An 18,526-nucleotide genomic window follows, 5' to 3' on the forward strand; every position below is an offset into this window, starting at 1 on the left:
GCTGATCTGGCTCTACAACGGCTCTGCTGACCTGGTTCTCTGGGTCTAGAGCAGTTTTGCTGACCTGGTTCTCTGGCTCTACAGCAGCTTTGCTGACCTGGTTCTCTGGCTTTGAAGCAGCTCTGCTGACCTGGTTCTCTGGCTCTAGAGAAGCTCTGCTGACCTGGTTCCCTGGCTCTAAGGCAGCCCTGCTGACCTGGTTCTCTGGCTCTACTGCAGCTCTGCTGACCTGGTTCTTAGGCTCTAGAGCAGCTCTGCTGCCCTGGTTCTCTGGCTCTAGAGCAGCTCTGCTGACCTGGTTATTAGGCTCTAAAGCAGCTCTGTTGACCTGATTCTCTGGCTTTGAAGCAGCCCTGCTTACCTGGTTCTTAGGCTCTAGAGCAGCTCTACTACCTGGTTCTCTAGCTCTACAGCAGCTCTGCTGACCTGGTTCTTAGGCTCTAGAGCAGATCTGCTGACCTGGTTCTCTGGCTCTAGCGCTGCTCTGCTGATCTAGTTCTTAGGTTCTAAAGCAACTCTGTTGACCGGAGTCTCTGGCTTTGAAGCAGCCCTGCTGACCTGGTTCTTAGGCTCCAGAGCAGATCTACTGACCTGGTTCTCTGGCTCTAGAGCAGCTCTACTGACCTGGTTCTTAGGCTCTAAAGCAGCTCTGTTGACCTGATTCTCTGGCTTTGAAGCAGCCCTGCTGACCTGGTTCTTAGGCTCTAAAGCATCTCTGCTGACCTGGTTCGATGGCTCTAAAGCAGCCCTGCTGACCAGGTTCTCTGGCTCTACAACAGCTTTGCTGACATGGTTCTCTGGCTATACAGCAGCTCTGCTGATCTGGTTCTAAGGCTCTACAATGGCTCTGCTGACCGTGTTCTCTGGCTCTAAAGCAGCTCTGCTGACCTGGTTCTCCGGCTCTACAGCGGCTCTGTTAAGCTGGTTCTTTGGCTCCAAAGCAGCTCTGCTGACTTGGTTCTCTGGCTCTAGAGCGGCTCTGCTGACCTGGTTCTCTGGCTCTACAGCAGCTCTGCTGGCCTAGTTCTCTGCCTCTAGAGCAGCTCTGCTGACCTGGTTCTCTGGTTCTAGAGCAGCTCTGCTGACCTGGTTCTTTGGCTCTACAACGGCTCTGCTGACCTGGTTCTCTGGTTCTACAACAGCTCTGCTGACCTGGTTCTCTGTCTCTAAAGCAGATCTGCTGACCTGGTTCTCTGGTTCTAGAGCAGCTCTGCTGACCTGGTTTTTTGGCTCTACAACTGCTCTGCTGACCTGGTTCTCTGGCTTTGAAGCAGATCTGCTGACCTGGAACTCTGGCTCTAGAGCAGCTCTGCTGACCTCGTTCTCTGCCTCTACAGCAGCTCTGCTGACCTGGTTCTCTAGCTTTGAAGCAGCTCTGCTGACCTGGTTCTCTGGCTTTGAAGCCTCTCTGCTGACCTGGTTCTCTGGCTCTAGAGAAGCTCTGCAGACCTGGTTCTCTGGCTCTAGAGCAGCTCTGCTGACCTGGTTGTCTGGCTTTTAAGCAGCTCTGCCGAACTGGTTCTCTGGCTCGAGAGCAGTTCTGGTGACATGGTTCTCTGGCTCTACAGCAGCTCTGCTGACCTGGTTCTCTGGCTTTGAAGCAGCTCTGCTGACCTGGTTCTCTGGCTTTGAAGCAGCTCTGCTGACCTGGTTCTCTGGCTTTGAAGCAGCTCTGCTGACCTGGTTCTCTGGCTTTGAAGCAGCTCTGCTGACCTGGTTCTCTGACTCTAGAGAAGCTCTGCTGACCTGGTTCTCTGGCTCTAAAACAGCCCTGACCTGGTTCTCTGGCTCTAGAGCAGCTCTACTGACCTGGTTCTTAGGCTCTAGAGCAGCTCTGCTGACCTGGTTCTCAGGCTCTAGAGCAGCTCTGCTGACCTGGTTCTCAGGCTGTACAACGTCTCTGCTGACCTGGTTCTCTTGCTCGAGAGCAGCTCTGCTGACCTTGTTCTCTGGCTGTACAGCAGCTCTGCTGACCTGGTTCTCTGGCTCCATAGCGGCTCTGCTGACCTGGTTCTCTGGCTCCATAGCGGCTCTGCTGACCTAGTTCTCTGGCTCTACAGTGGCTCTCCTGACCTGGTTTTCTGGCTCTACAGTGACTCTGATGACCTGGTTCTGTGGCTCAACAGAGACTCTGCTGACCTGGTTTTGTGGCTCTACAGCAGCTCTGCTGACCTGATTCTCTGGCTCTGCAGCGGTTCTGTGGACTTGGTTATCTGGCTCTACAGCAGCTCTGCTGACTGGGTTCTCTGGCACTAGAGTAGCTCTGCTGACATGGTTCTCTGGCTTTGAAGCAGCTCTGCTGACCTGGTTCTCTGGCTTTGAAGCAGCTCTGCTGACCTGGTTCTCTGGTTCTAGAGAAGCTCTGCTGACCTGGTTCTCTGGCTCTAAAGCAGCTCTGATGACCTGGTTCTCTGGCTCTAGAGCAGCTCTGCTGACCTGGTTCTTTGGCTTTTAAGCAGCTCTGATGCCCTGGTTCTCTGCCTCTACAGCAGCTCTGCTGACATGGTTCTCTGGCTTTGAAGCAGCTCTGCTGACCTGGTTCTCTGGTTCTAGAGAAGCTCTGCTGACCTGGTTCTCTGGCTCTAAAGCAGCTCTAATGACCTGGTTATCTGGCTCTAGAGCAGCTCTGCTGACCTTGTTCTTTGGCTTTTAAGCAGCTCTGATGTCCTGGTTCTCTGGCTCTAGAGCAGCTCTGCTGACCTGGTTCTCTGGCTTGTAAGCAGCTCTGATGACCTGGTTCTCTGGCTCTAGAGCAGTTTTGCTGACCTGGTTCTCTGGCTGTACAGCAGCTTTGCTGACCTGGTTCTCTGGCTTTGAAGCAGCTCTGCTGACCTGGTTCTCTGGCTCTAGAGAAGCTCTGCTGACCTGGTTTCCTGGCTCTAAGGCAGCCCTGCTGACCTGGTTCTCTGGCTCTACTGCAGCTCTGCTGACCTGGTTCTTAGGCTCTAGAGCAGCTCTGCTGACCTGGTTCTCTGGCTCTAGAGCAGCTCTGCTGACCTGGTTCTCTGGCTCTAGAGCAGCTCTGCTGACCTGGTTCTCTGGGTCTAGAGCAGTTTTGCTGACCTGGTTCTCTGGCTCTACAGCAGCTTTGCTGACCTGGTTCTCTGGCTCTACAGCAGCTCTGCTGACCTGGTTCTATGGCTCTAGAGAAGGTCTGCTGACCTGGTTCCCTGGCTCTAAGGCAGCCCTGCTGACCTGGTTCTCTGGCTCTACTGCAGCTCTGCTGACCTGGTTCTTAGGCTCTAGAGCAGCTCTGCTGCCCTGGTTCTCTGGCTCTAGAGCAGCTCTGCTGACCTGGTTCTTAGGCTCTAAAGCAGCTCTGTTGACCTGATTCTCTGGCTTTGAAGCAGCCCTGCTTACCTGGTTCTTAGGCTCTAGAGCAGCTCTACTGACCTGGTTCTCTAGCTCTACAGCAGCTCTGCTGACCTGGTTCTTAGGCTCTAGAGCAGATCTGCTGACCTGGTTCTCTGGCTCTAGCGCTGCTCTGCTGATCTAGTTCTTAGGTTCTAAAGCAACTCTGTTGACCGGAGTCTCTGGCTTTGAAGCAGCCCTGCTGACCTGGTTCTTAGGCTCTAGAGCAGATCTACTGACCTGGTTCTCTGGCTCTAGAGCAGCTCTACTGACCTGGTTCTTAGGCTCTAAAGCAGCTCTGTTGACCTGATTCTCTGGCTTTGAAGCATCTCTGCTGACCTGGTTCGATGGCTCTAGAGCAGCTCTGCTGACCTGGTTCTCTGTCTCTAAAGCAGCCCTGCTGACCAGGTTCTCTGGCTCTACAACAGCTTTGCTGACATGGTTCTCTGGCTATACAGCAGCTCTGCTGATCTGGTTCTAAGGCTCTACAATGGCTCTGCTGACCGTGTTCTCTGGCTCTAAAGCAGCTCTGCTGACCTGGTTCTCCAGCTCTACAGCGGCTCTGTTAAGCTGGTTCTTTGGCTCCAAAGCAGCTCTTCTGACTTGGTTCTCTGGCTCTAGAGCGGCTCTGCTGACCTGGTTCTCTGGCTCTACAGCAGCTCTGCTGGCCTAGTTCTCTGCCTCTAGAGCAGCTCTGCTGACATGTTTCACTGGCTCTACAACGGCTCTGCTGACCTGGTTCTCTGGTTCTACAACAGCTCTGCTGACCTGGTTCTCTGGCTCTAAAGAAGCACTGCTGACCTGATTGTCTGGCTCTAGAGTAACTCTGATGACCTGGTTCTCTGTCTCTAAAGCAGATCTGCTGACCTGGTTCTCTGGTTCTAGAGCAGCTCTGCTGACCTGGTTCTCTAGCTTTGAAGCAGCTCTGCTGAATGGTTCTCTGGCTTTGAAGCCTCTCTGCTGACCTGGTTCTCTGGCTCTAGAGAAGCTCTGCAGACCTGGTTCTCTAGCTCTAAAGCAGCTCTGATGACCTGGTTCTCTGGCTCTAGAGCAGCTCTGCTGACCTGGTTGTCTGGCTTTTAAGCAGCTCTGCCGAACTGGTTCTCTGGCTCGAGAGCAGTTCTGGTGACATGGTTCTCTGGCTCTACAGCAGCTCTGCTGACCTGGTTCTCTGGCTTTGAAGCAGCTCTGCTGACCTGGTTCTCTGGCTTTGAAGCAGCTCTGCTGACCTGGTTCTCTGGCTCTAAAACAGCCCTGCTGACCTGGTTCTCTGGCTCTAGAGCAGCTCTACTGACCTGGTTCTTAGGCTCTAGAGCAGCCCTGCTGACCTGGTTCTCTGGATCTAGAGCAGCTCTGCTGACCTGGTTCTCAGGCTGTACAACGTCTCTGCTGACCTGGTTCTCTTGCTCGAGAGCAGCTCTGCTGACCTTGTTCTCTGGCTGTACAGCAGCTCTGCTGACCTGGTTCTCTGGCTCCATAGTGACTCTGATGACCTGGTTCTGTGGCTCAACAGAGACTCTGCTGACCTTGTTTTGTGGCTCTACAGCAGCTCTGCTGACCTGATTCTCTGGCTCTGCAGCAGTTCTGTGGACTTGGTTATCTGGCTCTACAGCAGCTCTGCTGACTGGGTTCTCTGGCACTAGAGTAGCTCTGCTGACATGGTTCTCTGGCTTTGAAGCAGCTCTGCTGACCTGGTTCTCTGGCTTTGAAGCAGCTCTGCTGACCTGGTTCTCTGGTTCTAGAGAAGCTCCGATGACCTAGTTCTCTGGCTCTAGAGCAGCTCTGCTGACCTGGTTCTTTGGCTTTTAAGCAGCTCTGATGTCCTGGTTCTCTGCCTCTACAGCAGCTCTGCTGACATGGTTCTCTGGCTTTTGAGCAGCTCTGATGACCTGGTTCTCCTCGGCTTTGAAGCAGCTCTGCTGACCTGGTTCTCTGGTTCTAGAGAAGCTCTGCTGACCTGGTTCTCTGGCTCTAAAGCAGCTCTGATGACCTGGTTCTCTGGCTCTAGAGCAGCTCTGCTGACCTGGTTCTTTGGCTTTTAAGCAGCTCTGATGTCCTGGTTCTCTGGCTCTAGAGCAGCTCTGCTGACCTGGTTCTCTGGCTTGTAAGCAGCTCTGATGACCTGGTTCTCTGGCTCTAGAGCAGTTTTGCTGACCTGGTTCTCTGGCTCTACAGCAGCTTTGCTGACCTGGTTCTCTGGCTTTGAAGCAGCTCTGCTGACCTGGTTCTCTGGCTCTAGAGAAGCTCTGCTGACCTGGTTCCCTGGCTCTAAGGCAGCCCTGCTGACCTGGTTCTCTGGCTCTACTGCAGCTCTGCTGACCTGGTTCTTAGGCTCTAGAGAAGCTCTGCTGACCTGGTTCTCAGGCTCTAGAGCAGCTCTGCTGACCTGGTTCTTAGGCTCTAAAGCAGCTCTGTTGACCTGATTCTCTGGCTTTGAAGCATCCCTGCTTACCTGGTTCTTGGGCTCTAGAGCAGCTCTACTGACTTGGTTCTCTAGCTCTACAGCAGCTCTGCTGACCCGGTTCTTAGGCTCTAGAGCAGATCTGCTGACCTGGTTCTCTGGCTCTAGCGCTGCTCTGCTGATCTAGTTCTTAGGCTCTAAAGCAACTCTGTTGACCGGAGTCTCTGGCTTTGAAGCAGCCCTGCTGACCTGGTTCTTAGGCTCTAGAGCAGATCTACTGACCTGGTTCTCTGGCTCTAGAGCAGCTCTACTGACCTGGTTTTTAGGCTCTAAAGCAGCTCTGTGGACCTGATTCTCTGGCTTTGAAGCAGCCCTGCTGACCTGGTTCTTAGGCTCCAAAGCATCTCTGCTGACCTGGTTCGATGGCTCTAGAGAAGCTCTGCTGACCTGGTTATCTGTCTCTAAAGCAGCCCTGCTGACCAGGTTCTCTGGCTCTACAACAGCTTTGCTGACCTGGTTCTCTGGCTATACAGCAGCTCTGCTGATCTGGTTCTAAGGCTCTACAATGGCTCTGCTGACCTTGTTCTCTGGCTCTAAAGCAGCTCTGCTGACCTGGTTCTCCGGCTCTACAGCGGCTCTGTTAAGCTGGTTCTCTGGCTCCAAAGCAGCTCTGCTGACTTGGTTCTCTGGCTCTAGAGCGGCTCTGCTGACCTGGTTCTCTGGCTCTACAGCAGCTCTGCTGGCCTAGTTCTCTGCCTCTAGAGCAGCTCTGCTGACATGGTTCACTGGCTCTACAACGGCTCTGCTGACCTGGTTCTCTGGTTCTACAACAGCTCTGCTGACCTGGTTCTCTGGCTCTAAAGAAGCACTGCTGACCTGATTGTCTGGCTCTAGAGCAACTCTGATGACCTGGTTCTCTGTCTCTAAAGCAGATCTGCTGACCTGGTTCTCTGGTTCTAGAGCAGCTCTGCTGACCTGGTTCTTTGGCTCTACAACTGCTCTGCTGACCTGGTTCTCTGGCTTTGAAGCAGATCTGCTGACCTGGAACTCTGGCTCTAGAGCAGCTCTGCTGACCTCGTTCTCTGCCTCTACAGCAGCTCTGCTGACCTGGTTCTCTAGCTTTGAAGCAGCTCTGCTGACCTGGTTCTCTGGCTTTGAAGCTTCTCTGCTGACCTGGTTCTCTGGCTCTAGAGAAGGTCTGCAGACCTGGTTCTCTAGCTCTAAAGCAGCTCTGATGACCTGGTTCTCTGGCTCTAGAGCAGCTCTGCTGACCTGGTTGTCTGGCTTTTAAGCAGCTCTGCCGACCTGGTTCTCTGGCTCAAGAGCAGTTCTGCTGACCTGGTTCTCTGGCTTTGAAGCAGCTCTGCTGAATCTGGAGCCCATGGCTACTCCTTGGGTTTGTTTGAACCATTCATTGTTAAAAAGAAAGAAATTATTACACAATATCAGCTCTATCATCGCCAGGATCATTTGAGTATGTTCCCATTGATTCGCTGGCTTTTTAGACAAAAATTGATGTATCGCTCGCAGACCCAAATCATTTCTTGTACTAGTATACAGGGATACAACATCCAATGTAACCAATATCATATCTGTATCCCAAGTAATATCACTGAGGATATTCAATATGTGACATGTGTCCTTAATAGAAGATGGCAAGTTACTAACTATCGGTTGTAGAAAAAGGTCTACAAATTGTGATAACCGTTCCGTCGGTCCTCCTATCCCCGAAACTATAGGCCTCCCTGGTGGAAATGAGAGGGCTTTATGTATTTTAGGTAGTGTGTATAGGCAGGGGTACCGTGGACGATTAACTGTTAAATATAGATATTCGTCATCATCCAAAAGGCATTCATCATGCCATTTCTTCAAAAGATTATTAATCTTAGTAGTCAGAGAGAAGATAGGGTTATGCGCTATTTTTTCATAACATTCGGCATTGTTCAACTGGGAGTATATTTCTTGATCATATTCACTTTTATTCATAACCACCAGGTTTCCACCTTTATCTGCTCTTCTTATAATTAAATCAGAGTTATCCTGTAATGTTTTCAATGCTCTTCGTTCATCCGCAGTTAGGTTATCCCCATAATTTGCAGGAGGTTGTCTAACATTGCTCATGGCTTTATCCAAGTCTCTGGTCACCAGGGTATGAAAGATTTCAATGTTGTTGCCGCTTGCTAAATTAGGAGACCACCGAGATTTGGATTTCAAACAACTCGTTATTGAAAAGTCTGGTCTGATATCCAGATCCTCTAAGACCCTACTGATCGTAACTGGGTCCTCTTCACATTCTGTAATCGAAAGTAATTTTACAGTATCATAAATATCTCCTATAGTTGGTACATTAGATACGACACTAGTAGGTAAACTTTAAATCTTTTTATTAGGTCTGGGGTTCAGAGCAAAATGTTTCTTCAGCTTAAGACTTCTAATGAACCTAAATAGATCAATCTTAGTGTCACATAAGTCACCTTTACTTTGTGGACAGAATCCCAAACCTTTTCTTAGAAGCGTGATTATTTCTTCTGTAAGTTCTTGATCGGATAGGTTGATAACCTCTACATCCATCCCTCCCTGTATATCTATTGCTTCTTGTCCCAAGAGCGGGTTTTCATTCCTGCCCTGTCCTCTTCTACTACCACTCCTCTTCCCCCTCCTGATTTTCTTATTGAACCTACTCTTGAATTCTGTTCTCTGTTTCCTCTCTTTATTCGATTTACTTCCTGTAAAAAAGAAGAGCTTCCTAAGGGGAGTAACTGTTTAGCTGTAACTGCTGCACCTCCTTCTCTATCACTACTACTCGTAGATATTGTGCTCAATGATGCATTACTAGAGCTAATCGGAGTCAGGTCAGGAAGCGATTTATTTTTATCTGATGTAACTAGATAATCATATTTTTTAGAAAATGTGAAAATTCTTCCACTGTTGTAATCAACCTCATCTCTTTTTAGTTTACATGCTTTTCTTTGCCTGATCTCATTTTGATGATTTGATAATACTTCTTTAAGGATATCATAATTTTTGGTTGTCAGTTCGGGTAGATTAAGAGATGCTATCTCTTCCTCTAGCTGCTGTATTTCCAATTGTAACTTTTTTTCTTTTCTTTCTGCATTTTCTATTAGTATTTCCATGAGCTTTATAGAGCTAGATGTTAATTCTTTTTCCCAAATTCCCAGGAGATCTTCGTCCAAATCATCATAGGTTGGTATGATTTGGGATCGAAGACCCCTGGGAATCCTATTTAACTTCATATATTGTTTCAATGTAATACCGTCCCATCATTTGGACATTTCAGATCTTTTGAGTTTCTCAAGTCTAATAAATTTGGCACGTAAGCCCTCATTTTTTGATTGCGTATTTTCTTTCACTGCTTCAGTAACTGTATGTCCCTTGCATAGGTTCTCAAATAATTCTGCTGCCAATCTATCCCTGTCCCTTATCACTCATAATGCCAATTTAGATAAATATACTGTGTTTGCAGTGCAGCCCTTACTAATTTGATAAGAATAAAAGAGGGGGGTGTATAGTAACTTAAGGCGCAACTGCACTATTACACAATCCTAGAAACAACAGCGAGCTCATATTGTGGTGCATCAAACAATGGGAGACACCCACTTCCCAACACAAAGAGCAATGTACAAATATGTTTGTGCACACACTCAATAATTAGGCATAGTAGCAACTTTCTTCAAAATTCAAGATAAAAATTTAAGATAAAAATTCAGGAGCTCCTTCTCTTTGTTTGTATCTTCTTTTATTCTCAATCTTCCAATCCCAACGCGTTTCGTTGCTTAGGTAGTCAACCGTGCGACTTCATCAGGGCTGGAAGCAATAAACAACTTCCATTGTAATATATGTTATGCACAAAGATTTAACCAATTCACATAAATAAGTATTAATTGTAGAAGAGCCCCTATAGAAACTCATGCATAAGGACTATATCTTTTGCGCATATATAATTAATTCAGTGAGTCCATGTACCTAAAACCACCACTTAACATGTATAACTGCTCCGCAGTATATGACTTCTGTGATCCTAAGTTTTCACCGTGTCCAAATATAGGGACAAAGTAACCCATGATTCAGGTATTCTCATTATTTGGATTCCTATTTCCAGAGTATCATTGTAGTGAGTACGAACCACCTATACATACCAACATGCCACCATAGTGTACCAATGTGAATCATCCAATGGTATTAACTATTAGGTACCTTTTGACTTCAATCGCTGATATTAGATCTGAAATTGACCAATAGATAGCAACAGGGTAAGTTGCGGAACACATGAGGCAAAATATCTAGATGCACTCTTATTCAATTTGTGTTTGGCGGGAAACAAACGATGATTCTCATACCTTAAATCATCCTCCTATTATTCCCATTTCGTATCCAACATTAGAGTCCTCCAACTTTGTGGTGAGTCCTATAATTCGTACTTGCCTACGCCAATTCTATCCATATACCTACAGAAGTAAATATGCATTGCATATGAACTTTTTAAAGAAATGTCACCACTCTAATGTCTACACATTCTAAATGTTAAGTTTGTTTGTGCCACTAACGGCGTGAATTGTCTAACATTTATCATCTATGTGCTCGTCACACTCTTACCTCGTTTAATTTCTTTAAGAAGATGTATTTGTGGCCGCAATACGTTTCAGTATGCCAATAGTAATAGCGGTATAGTTCTGTCCCTGGAGTACGGGTTCTATAGATAGGCAGAGAGTAACAGTAAGATACTGTCCCACGTAGAAGATTTTTAAAATCCCAATTGAATTTTTGTATCGTAACTCCCACTTAAAAACGTACCTATCAAATTTCAACCAGATTCCGTCAGTAATACAGAGGCGGTATAGTACTGTCTCAATCCGTATATATACCAAATAGTCTAAATCGATGATGCCTTTCCCACGTTGGCGTTCTCAATGGGCACCATTTTAGAATGGGAATGTGCTACGAGTTTCAATCTAATTCAATCTTTGCATCGTAAGGATATATAACCCCTACCTAATATCCCATATAATATTCCGTCTGATTATAGGTCTACTTCCCGCCACAACATCAGTACCTTTACTTTATTTTACTATTAAGCATTCTATTTCGGGATGAGTAGATGACGCCTTATTCTTTAACTAGGTACTAACTCGGCGCCATCTTATAATGGGCACATAACCCCAATTTCTCCCAAGTATCCTTCTTTACATTCATAATATGAAGATATTTCTGAAGTAATCTGATATCATAATATCACATATCAACGTTTCACTTATACACTAACCGATACCAAAGTTTCGTATACCATATACGTAATATAACCCGCTATCTTCATTGACCTTATCCTAGACCAATATTGAATGCATTCAAATAGTTTAGAGTATGTAAGAACCTTATAATCACCAGTTGCTATTTTGCAAAATTTCTACAAATCCATTTATAGTTTATCTATCTTTGTTGAATATATCAGCTCAGTTTGTTCCGCATTCTGTCCCTATAATAGTTACAAGCGTGATAAATCGCATATCTTGAAAATAGCAGCCTGAGGGTTCAATAGATCTCAATGTCTTAATCTCCTAAAAAATATTGAAGTTCGTGATCATAATTAAGACCTTGCTGACCTTGTTCTCTGGCTGTACAGCAGCTCTGCTGACCTGGTTCTCTGGCTCTATAGCGGCTCTGCTGACCTGGTTCACTGGCTCTACAGTGGCTCTCCTGACCTGGTTTTCTGGCTCGACAGTGACTCTGATGACCTGGTTCTGTGGCTCAACAGAGACTCTGCTGACCTGGTTTTGTGGATCTACAGCAGCTCTGCTGACCTGATTCTCTGAATCTGCAGCAGTTCTGTGGACTTGGTTATCTGGCTCTACCGCAGCTCTGCTGACTGGGTTCTCTGGCACTAGAGTAGCTCTGCTGACATGGTTCTCTGGCTTTGAAGCACCTCTGCTGACCTGGTTCTCTGGCTCTAAAGCAGCTCTGTTGACCTGATTCTCTGGCTTTGAAGCAGCTCTGCTGACCTGGTTCTCTGGCTCCAGAGCAGTTCTGCTGACCTGGCTCTCTGGCTCTACAGCAGCTCTGCTGACTTGGTTCTCTGGGTTTGAAGCAGCTCTACTGACCTGGTTCTCTGGCTCTAGAGAAGCTCTGCTGACCTGGTTCTCTGGCTCTGAAGCAGCCCTGCTGACCTGTTTCTCTGGCTCTAGAGCAGCTCTGCTGACCTGGTTCTTAGGCTCCAGAGCACCTCTGCTGACCTGGTTCTCTGGTTTTGAAGCAGCTCTAATGACCTGGTTCACTGGCTCTAGAGCAGTTCTGCTGACCTGGTTCTCTGGCTCTACAGCAGCTCTGTTGAACTGGTTCTCTGGCTTTGAAGCAGCTCTACTGACCTGGTTCTCTGGTTCTAGAGAAGCTCTGCTGACCTGGTTCTCTGGCTCCGAAGCAGCCCTGCTGACCTGTTTCTCTAGCTCTAGAGCATCTCTGCTGACCTGGCTCTTAGGCTCCAGAGCAGCTCTGCTGACCTGGTTCTCTGGCTCTACAGCAGCTCTGTTGACCTGATTCTCTGATTTTGAAGCAGCTCTGCTGACCTGGTTCTCTGGCTCTGAGCAGCTCTGCTGACCAGGTTCTCTGGCTCTACAACAGCTTTGCTGACCTGGTTCTCTGGCTATACAGCAGCTCTGCTGATCTGGTTCTCTGGCTCTACAACGGCTCTGCTGACCTGTTTCTCTGGCTCTAAAGCTGATTCGCTGACTTGTTTCTCTGGCTCTAAAGCAGCTCTGCTGACCTGGTTCTCTGGCTCTACAGCGGCTCTGTTAAGCTGGTTCTCTGGCTCCAAAAGGATCTCTGCTGACTTGGTTCTCTGGCTCTAGAGCGGCTCTGCTGACCTGGTTCTCTGGCTCTACAGCAGCTCTGCTGACCTGGTTCTCTGGCTCTAGAGCAGCTCTGCTGACCTGGTTCTCTGGATCTAAAGCAGCTCTGATGACCTGGTTCCCTGGCTCTACAGCAGCTTTGCTGACCTGGTTCTCTGGCTTTGAAACAGCTCTGCTGACCTGGTTCTCTGGCTCTAGAGAAGCTCTGCTGACCTGGTCCTCTGGCTCTAAGGCAGCCCTGCTGACCTGGTTCTCTGGCTAAACTGCAGCTCTGCTGACCTGGCTCTTAGGCTCTAGAGCAGCTCTGCTGACCTGGTTCTCTGGCTCTAGAGCAGCTCTGCTGACCTGGTTCTTAGGCTCTAAAGCAGCTCTGTTGACCTGATTCTCTGGCTTTGAAGCAGCCCTGCTGACCTGGTTCTTAGGCTCTAGAGCAGCTCTGCTGACCTGGTTCTCTGGCTCTAGCGCTGCTCTGCTGATCTAGTTCTTAGGCTCTAAAGCCACTCTGTTGACCGGAGTCTCTGGCTTTGAAGCAGCCCTGCTGACCAGGTTCTCTGGCTCTACAACAGCTTTGCTGACCTGGTTCTCTGGCTATACAGCAGCTCTGCTGATCTGGTTCTATGGCTCTACAATGGCTCTGCTGACCAGGTTCTCTGGCTCTAGAGCAGCTCTGCTGACCTGGTTCTCTGGCTCTAAAGCAGCTCTGCTGACCTGATTCTCTGGCTCTGCAGCAGTTCTGTGGACCTGGTTCTACAACTGCTCTGCTGACCTGGTTCTCTGGCTTTGAAGCAGATCTGCTGACCTGATTCTCTGGCTCTAGAGTAGCTCTGCTGACCTGAATCTCTGGCTCTAGAGCAGCTCTGCTGACCTGGTTCTCTGGCTTTGAAGCAGATCTGCTGACCTGATTGTCTGGCTCTAGAGCAGCTCTGCTGGCCTGCACCTCTGGCTCTAGAGCAACTCTGCTGACCTCGTTCTCTGCCTCTACAGCCGCTCTGCTGACCTGGTTGTCTGGCTTTGAAGCAGCTCTGCTGACCTGGTTCTCTGGCTCTAAAGCAGGTCTGCTGACCTGGTTCTCTGGCTGTAGGGAAGCTCTGCTGATCTGGTTCTCTGGCTCTAAAGCAGCTCTGATGGCCTGGTTCTCTGGCTCTAGAGCAGTTCTGCTGACCTGGTTCTTTAGCTTTTAAGCAGCTCTGATGGCCTGGTTCTCTGCCTCTAGAGCAGCTCTGCTGACCTTGTTCTCTGGCTTTTAAGCAGCTCTGCTGACCTGGTTCTCTGGCTCAAGAGCAGTTCTGCTGACCTGGTTCTCTGGCTCTACAGCAGCTCTGCTAACCTGGTTCTCTGGCTCTAGAGCAGCTCTGCTGACCTGGTTCTTAGGCTCTAAAGCAGCTTTGTTGACGTGATTCAATGGCTTTGAAGCAGCTCTGCTGACCTGGTTCTCTGGCTTTGAGCAGCTCTGCTGACTAGGTTCTCTGTCTCTACAACAGCTTTGCTGACCTTGTGAGGAATCAAGGTTCTAGGCGCCTGCCTAGCATCTAAGAACTACGAAGACCAGCAGTCCTAGAACCAGGAAGTAGGCGTCTATAAGAGGACGTCGCGCACGGCAGAAGGCGTGCGTTATTTTGAATATCGAGGAAGCAATCCCCGTCTCTCAGAGCATGGCGTCCCGGCGGGAATTGCGGTAAGAGGAGACGCGTCGTTCCAGTGCGAAAGACTCGAGCGCCTTCCCATTCCCCGTCGCTCGGAGCTAGGCGTCCCGGCGGGAGGTGGAGGAGGAGCCGGAGCGGAGCACGAACGGAGCAGGTGAGCGAGGTGGTCCGACCTCGGCTGAGCTCCCCAAGTTCTTTGCCCTACCCCGTCCCCGCGGCGACTCCCACCCTTACTCACGTCCAAGGCAGACAGCGGCTTGGAGAAGTCGCGGCGGTCAGCGCGTGGACGACACCCCGGATACACAGCTCGGAAGAGCTGGTAGTTACTTTGAATGCGCCTGAGGAGCGCGACTGTGGAAATAGCTCGTAGGAGCTGGTAGTTACTTTGAATGCGCCTGAGGAGCGCGACTGTGGAAATAGCTCGTAGGAGCTTGTAGTTACTTTGAATGCGCCTGAGGAGCGCGACAGTGGAAATAGCTCGGAGGAGCTTGTATTCATTTTGGCAGCGTGACATTGGGACTTACTACGGAAGCGCTACATGGCAGGAATCCTTGGCGTCGGTGTGGGCACAGAGGAAGCCTTCATTACCGGTACTCGCCTAGAAGGCGGATTGAATAGCATTAAGGCAGTATTAGTGCAAACAGCAGGGGCATTCGAGCGCCTAGTTGGCGGTGTGCTAGTTTGAATTGGAAGCCGGTGATTGGACTGGCAATCACATAACTATAGTGAGACCTACTGAGAGTAGACTGTGATATTAAGCACCTAACTATAGTGAGACCTACTGAGAGTAGACTGTGATATTACGCACATATCTATAGTGAGACCTACTGAGAGTATACTGTGATATATGTTTTGTCTATGTTTGTTTTTGTCGTTTCAGAACCCTATCCCTGCTGACCCTTTCCCCTATCCTTTCCCTCGCCTGATCGCCTCTGGACTCTGTAACCGTTGGTTGGAGTCCGGGGATATCGGGAGGTGGACCTACTTAACATCAACCGGACCCTGAGGAGCTCAGAACCTGACAGACCTGGTTCTCCAGCTATACATCAGCTCTGCTGATCTGGTTCTCTGGCTCTACAACAGCTCTGCTGACCTGTTTCTCTGGCTCTAAAGCAGCTTGGCTGACCTGTTTCTCTGGCTCTACAATGGCTCTGTTGACCTTGTTCTCAGGCTCTAAAGCAGCTCTCCTGACCTGGTTCTCTGGCTCTACAGCGGCTCTGTTAAGTAGGTTCTCTGGCTCGAAAGCAGCTCTGCTGACTTGGTTCTCTGGGTCTAGAGCGGCTCTGCTGACTTGGTTCTCTGGCTCTACAGCAACTGTGCTGACCTAGTTCTCTGGCTCTAGAGCAGCTCTACTGACCTGGTTCTCTGGCTCTACAATGGCTTTGCTGACCTGGATCTCTGGCTGTAAAGCAGATTTGCTGACCTGGTTCTCTGGCTTTGAAGCAGCTACGCTGACCTGATTCTCTTGCTCTAGAGCAGCTCTGCTGACCTGGATCTCTGGCTCTAGAGCAGCTCTGCTGACCTCGTACTCTGCCTCTACAGGTGCTCTGCTGACCTGGTTCTCTGGCTTTGAAGCAGCTCTGCTAACCTGGTTCTCTTGCTTTGAAGCAGCTCTGCCGACCTGGTTCTCTGGCTCTAGAGAAGCTCTGCTGACGTGGTTCTCTGGCTCTAAAGGAGCTCTGATGACCTTGTTCTCTGGCTATAGAGCAGCTCTGGTGACTTGGTTCTTTGGCTTTTAAGCAGCTCTGCTGACCTGGTTCTCTGGCTCTAGAGCAGTTTTGCTGACCTGGTTCTCTGGCTCTACAGCAGCTTTGCGGACCTGGTTCTCTGGCTTTGAAGCAGCTCTGCTGACCTGGTTCTCTGGCTCTAGAGAAGCTCTGCTGACCTGGTTCTCTGGCTCTAAGGCAGCCCTGCTGACCTGGTTCTCTGGCTCTAGCGCTGCTCTGCTGATCTAGTTCTTAGGCTCTAAAGCAACTCTGTTGACCGGAGTCTCTGGCTTTGAAGCAGCCCTGCTGACCTGGTACTTAGGCTCTAAAGCAGCTCTGCTGACCTGGTTCTCTGGCTCTAGAGCAGCTCTGCTGACCTGGTTCTTAGGCTCCAAAGCAGCTCTGTTGACCTGATTCTCTGGCTTTGAAGCAGCCCTGCTTACCTGGTTCTTAGGCTCTAGAGCAGCTCTGCTGACCTGGTTCTCAGGCTCTACAGCAGCTCTGCTGACCTGGTTCTTAGGCTCTAGAGCAGATCTGCTGACCTGGTTCTCTGGCTCTAGCGCTGCTCTGCTGATCTAGTTCTTAGGCTCTAAAGCAACTCTGTTGACCGGAGTCTCTGGCTTTGAAGCAGCCCTGCTGACCTGGTTCTTAGGCTCTAAAGCATCTCTGCGGACCTGGTTCGATGGCTCTAGAGAAGCTCTGCTGACCTGGTTCTCTGTCTCTAAAGCAGCCCTGCTGACCAGGTTCTCTGGCTCTACAACAGCTTTTCTGACCTGGTTCTCTGGCTATACAGCAGCTCTGCTGATCTGGTTCTATGGCTCTACAATGGCCCTGCTGACCTTGTTCTCTGGCTCTGAAGCAGCTCTGCTGACCTGGTTCTCTGGCTCTACAGCGGCTCTGTTAAGCTGGTTCTCTGGCTCCAAAGCAGCTCTGCTGGCCTAGTTCTCTGCCTCTAGAGCAGCTCTGCTGACATGGTTCACTGGCTCTACAACGGCTCTGCTGACCTGGTTCTCTGGTTCTACAAAAGCTCTGCTGACATGGTTCTCTGGCTCTAAAGAAGCACTGCTGACCTGATTGTCTGGCTCTAGAGCAACTCTGATGACCTGGTTCTCTGTCTCTAAAGCAGATCTGCTGACCTGGTTCTCTGGTTCTAGAGCAGCTCTGCTGACCTGGTTTTTTGGCTCTACAACTGCTCTGCTGACCTGGTTCTCTGTCTTTGAAGCAGATCTGCTGACCTGGAACTCTGGCTCTAGAGCAGCTCTGCTTACCTCGTTCTCCGCCTCTACAGCAGCTCTGCTGACCTGGTTCTCTGGCTTTGAAGCAGCTCTGCTGACCTGGTTCTCTGGCTTTGAAGCTTCTCTGCTGACCTGGTTCTCTGGCTCTAGAGAAGCCCTGCTGACCTGGTTCTCTGGTATTAAACAGCCCTGCTGACCTGGTTCTCTGGCTCTAGAGCAGCTCTACTGACCTGGTTTTTAGGCTCTAGAGCAGCCCTGCTGACCTGGTTCTCTGGCTCCAGAGCAGCTCTGCTTACCTGGTTCTCTGGCTCTAGAACAGTTCTGCTGACCTGGTTCTCTGGCTCTAGAGCAGCCCTGCTGACCAGGTTCTCTGGCTTTGAAGCAGCTCTGCTGACCTGGTTCCCTGACTCTAGAGCAGTTCTGCTGATTTGGTTCTCTGGCTCTACAGCAGCTCTGCTGACCTGGTTCTCTTGCTCTACAGCAGCTCTACAGACCTGGCTTGGTTATCTGGCTTTGAAGCAGCTCAGCTGTCCTTTTTCTCTGGCTCTAGACCAGTTCTGCTGACCTGGTTCTCTGGCTTTGAAGCAGCTCAGCTCTACAACGGCTTTGCTGACCTGGTTCTCTGGCTTAACAACGGCTCTACTGACCTGTTTCTCTGGCTGTAAAGCAGATATGCTGACCTGGTTTTCTGGATCTAAAGCAGCTCTGTTGACCTGGTTCTCTTGCTCTAAAGCAGCTTGTAGGAGAGTAGGATCTGCACTTGTGTTGCCCCCACTTTTTTTCTGATGTATACACTGGTTTCTGACTATAGTCTGGCTGGGTCCCTGCTAATCAGGGCCCCAGTCTCACTGATCTCTCTAAAACAACTTGGTGTGCATATTAGATGCACTAGTGATTGGATACTGTGGTACCTTATGAGCTCCTAGTATATGGTACCTTAGGTACCTAGGGCATTGGTACTTCACAGGCCTACCAGGGGCTGCAGCATGCATTATGCAACCCCTGGGAAGCATTCACAATCTGACACCACAGGCCTGCTACTGAAGCCTGTGTGAGGTAGTGTTAGCACTCCTCACTGAGGTATAGGTTCCTATATCTCACCATACACACACACATAAACCTATCAGTCACCCCTCTTGCAGGCCCTAACAATCCTGAGGGCAGGGTGCTTGGTTTACTATGTGAGGGGGTGCTTCTACATGAGCAGGACCCCTCTGCAGCTGGCAGAGTCTATTCTCTGCTGCTGTTTGTGGATGCGGTTAAACCATATACTCTTAAGTGCATTATAACCTCGCGGTAAATGCTAACTTTGGAATGACTGCATCAAAACATG

At 49.5% G+C, this 18,526-nt stretch overlaps 1 long non-coding RNA gene across 2 annotated transcripts in view; it reads right to left on the bottom strand.

Moving 5' to 3' along the window:
* Window positions 1-8,119: 8,119 nt before the first annotated feature.
* The window catches only part of LOC146870899 (uncharacterized), a 34,346-nt gene continuing 23,939 nt past the window's right edge, over window positions 8,120-18,526 (bottom strand). The window contains exons 2-5 of one of the 2 annotated variants that reach the window (XR_014979803.1): window positions 10,367-10,463; window positions 10,111-10,218; window positions 9,968-9,995; window positions 8,120-9,577 (exon numbers count right to left, since the gene is read on the bottom strand). This is a non-coding gene — a long non-coding RNA (uncharacterized LOC146870899). The remainder of the gene's footprint in view (window positions 9,578-9,967; window positions 9,996-10,110; window positions 10,219-10,366; window positions 10,464-18,526) is intronic. The other variant, XR_014979802.1, reaches the window with a different exon arrangement.

This window comes from Triturus cristatus, chromosome 1_1 (genome assembly GCF_964204655.1).
Source record: "Triturus cristatus chromosome 1_1, aTriCri1.1, whole genome shotgun sequence".
Classification (NCBI taxonomy): Eukaryota; Metazoa; Chordata; class Amphibia; order Caudata; family Salamandridae; genus Triturus; species Triturus cristatus.